General features: G+C 43.3%; 1 pseudogene; it reads right to left on the bottom strand.

The window, feature by feature from the left end:
- Positions 1-2606: 2606 nt before the first annotated feature.
- On the bottom strand, positions 2607-3132 carry LOC101532698 (PEST proteolytic signal-containing nuclear protein-like; annotated as a pseudogene).
- Between the last annotated feature and the right edge of the window lie 697 nt (positions 3133-3829).

The following is a 3829-nucleotide window of genomic DNA, read 5'->3' as shown; positions in this document are numbered from 1 at the left end:
AGTTGGAGTGGCCTAGTAGGGAGATACTGGGCACCTCTCTCGTGGGTTACCACTCCCACTGGTGAACACGAAAACCAGGGCAGGGTTAGGGGTGGCTAGACAGAAAGGCATCTGCCAGTATGTGTGTGGGCTGGATAGTAGGTTGGTTGGGTTGAACTAGGCTTCAATGCCCACTCACAAGTACGAGAGCTAAATGGGATGTGGGACAGACTGAACAAGCCTGTGGTACATACTGGCATGCATGGGAACCAGGGCAGGGAGCAGGCCTGGTAGGGGTTATGGGGTCGCCCCAGTTGGGCTGCAGCTCCCACTGGTTTGTGTGAGGACTGAGTATGAAGTGGGTAGGACTGAGCTGGACTATAATACCCATAGGTTCCAGTGCAAGACAGGGCTGGAAACAGAACTGACCCAGCAATTGCAATGACCAGCATGAGCATAAGCTGATTGGGGCGACGGACGGTGCCAGACCCTGTATTGGCAAGCACACACAAGAATCAGGTTTGGGATCACCTCAGATGAAATTTCTTTGGAGATCCCTCCAACTGAACTGCTGATCTCAGAACCCCAACCATGGGCCTGGCACCGTGGCCTAGCGGCTAAAGTCCTTGCCTTGAACACGCCAGGATCCCATATGGTCGCCGGGTCTAATCCCGGCAGCTCCACTTCCCATCCAGCTCCCTGCTTGTGGCCTGGGAAGGCAGTCCAGGACAGCCCAAGGCCTTGGGACCCTGCACCCAGGTGGGAGACTCGGGAGGAAGTTCCAGGCTCCTGGCTTTGGATCGGCGTGCACCGGCTGTTGCGGTCACTTGCGGAGTGAATCATCGGATGGAAGATCTTCTCCTCTGTCTCTCCTCCTCTCTATATATCTGACTTTGTAATAAAAAAAATAGAACCCCAACCATGAAGAGACTATGTCAGCCAGTGGATTCTGAATAGGTTTCATCGCGATTGGAACGGTGAGATTGGCAGCAATTCAGACCTGTTGAACTATCAAAACTGCTTGAGCAGGATTCTCAGAGTGCGCCTCACATCCAGGACCTGGGATGGGTGGGAGGCTGGGTGGGGCTTCTCCCTTTGTTTCTCCCCTGACCCCAGATACAGGGAAAAAATCATGATATTAGTGTGGAAACAATGGTCTTACCCACTTTCCTGTAGCCCTTGACCCTTTGTACCCTAATCAACTAAATAAGCTTATTTAAAAAAAGGCATGAGACTAGCAGGAAAGTCTGAGACAAGTACTGGGATACTTTGTTCTTGGCTTGTTGGATAAGCACAGATAAGAACATTCTGCTGTACAAATGAAGATAACACATTATCTGTCTATGATTTGTGTGTGTGTGTGTGTGTGTGTGTGTGTGTGTGAAGGTAAAAATGAATGCAGTGATAAAGAAGTGCTTTGAAAGGCTTGCATTACCATTGATAATCACTGTCCTAGCCAGATGGGTTGGCTCTGAGTTTTATTATGTTTGTTACAAGGCTTTGAGGCTGGGAATCTCAGAACATTGGCTGATCTGAGTCTGCTTTTTCCTTACCAGAACTATCTCACCAGTGTGTTTTAGATGATAATCTGAATCCTAAACCTTTCTATTATATACTGCTATTAAGTTGCCACTGCTCCCAGTCAAATCATAGCGACTCGTTTAATGTCTAGAGCCATAGCCCTAGATTCCTTCTTCTACTGTCAAGGACCCATTTCTCTGGCTGCTTCATAAATATGGAGCACGTTCTGATTTCCTCATGTCCTGGCCCATGCTGTACCTAACATGCCTCCTTGACTTCATGATGTGGTCCCACTAAAATAACTTGTACAGTTTCAAAGCTTTGATGTGATATCTTAAACTATGCAGTACTTTTCAGTGTTTTCCCTTATATTTTAACAGTGAAATAACATCTAGCATTTTTTTTCAAAATACTGATTTACTTTGGTAGCAAATGGTCTCTGAGGACTAATGAAGGCAGACAAGACCCATTCAGGTGAAGTAGGCAATTTCAATTTCTCCACAGTTTACATAAAAAATTAAATCCTCGGTATCCACTGACAGCAATGCAATACCTAGTTTATAATGACATAAAACCAAACGAATGCCCACAAAGAAGAAAAGCTATACTCTTATTTTATCTAAATTTACTTTCAACCAATAGTTCAGTAACTTTTTTTTCCCTCAAAACAGTACTCCCTCTCTCTCTAAGGCTGTTCCTGGGAGCCTAACGGTTTAGGTAATGAGGGAGTGAAGAAATTGCTTGCAGTTTTAAATAGACAATAAAGTTTTGCATCCCTCTTAATGTACTAATAGTTGTGTCTAAAAAAATGCAATCCCTAAAAAGGTGCCATTTCTGATTTCTTTATTATCCATAACCTTTGGAAACTAATCACATGAAACTACGAAATTAGCAAATGTCAGATATCTGTGTATAAAACATAAGTTACCTCTAATTTCAAGCTCTCATTCATTAGTGTACCACTCAATCTTAAAAAAAAAATTAAAAAAAAAAAAAAAGCGGCTCCAAAGATAGCCTTACACCATTCTTTAAAAAAAAGGAAACGGTTCCTTTTACCTTTACACCCACCCACACCCCAATTGGAAAACACATCATTTCATTGTCTTGGTCATGGACATTTCAAAGATAAGATTTTATGTTTCTCTCCCATAGCTCTGGTTATCAGAAAATCCATGTTTTCCTTTATTGAAGGAATTTGGTCCAGCTGATGTTGGTGTATTCCTTCCAATATTCTTCGTTCTCATTTTTGCTTCTGGAGGCATATCGTCTGGTTCACTATCTTCATCTTCATTAAAAGCCGCTGCCACTGAAAGGGGTTTTGGACAAAGAGCTGGAACAGGTTCCTTAGGCTTACTTGATCCAAGTTTCATAGATATGGCTGATGCTTTCTTTGACGTCGTCTGACTACCTATGGCAAATCGAAACTTGGAGTTCTTTGTGGGTTTTGTTGGGAGGTCTGCAGCTTCTTTAGCTGATCGCTTCTCAGCGCTGCGACTGGAACTTTCCCTTCCATTACTGGAAGAAACAGTCTTAGTTTTCACAGGTTTTTCTGCTTCATCTTCAGGTCCTCTGGTGGCTCCAGCTTGGCTGCGGCTTTTCAGGCTTCTCTTCTCCCACCTTTCTGTCTGCCATTTTCCCCGCCGTGGTCTCCCAACATCTGGCATTTTTTAGAACTAGGCAGAGTGGTATGTTCCAAAAAGGTTTCTAGCAATTCCAATGCCAACATTCTTTGCCTTTTAATGAGCTTGGAACGTCTCATTAAGAAGTTCCTATAGGACCAACAGTTGCTGCATTGAAGATTGGCAAGACAGAAACACAATGCCCCCCAGAGATGTTAGACTCACCTCAGATCAGACTGGACTCAGATGACCTGTGTTTTAATGAAGAACTCATAGTCTTTGAGTTTCAGGAGAGCTTGTCCAGCTGTCACAGATGAGGAGGAGGTATAGACAAGCAAATGGGCTACAAAATGTAAGCTGTGCTGTACTATTTTTTTCCTACATCTTTGTTTCAATGCCACATACAATTGATTTTGCTGTAGTTTTGTTTGTCACAGGTCTGGAAATTGTCAAATTCCTGGTATTAATATAATAAAACTTAAGGGGAACATGGACTAAGCATATGGGTGTTTAGAAGGTAGTCTCTGGTTTCACACATTTGGATTCACATAAGTTGGCCTTTAGCATAGTGTTCAGCATCATCTTCCATGTAATTTCCCACCTGGAATATGTGTGGTTTGTTTCCTGATTGAAAATATGGTTTGGGGTAGGCTATTATGCCTATGCTGCTCATGACTCAGTTGAACATGTTGAAACTTGTGCCAATATCC

This window comes from Ochotona princeps, chromosome X (genome assembly GCF_030435755.1).
Source record: "Ochotona princeps isolate mOchPri1 chromosome X, mOchPri1.hap1, whole genome shotgun sequence".
NCBI lineage: Eukaryota > Metazoa > Chordata > Mammalia > Lagomorpha > Ochotonidae > Ochotona > Ochotona princeps.
Note: the sequence above shows the minus strand (reverse complement) of the source record. Positions and strands in the feature narration are given on the sequence as shown.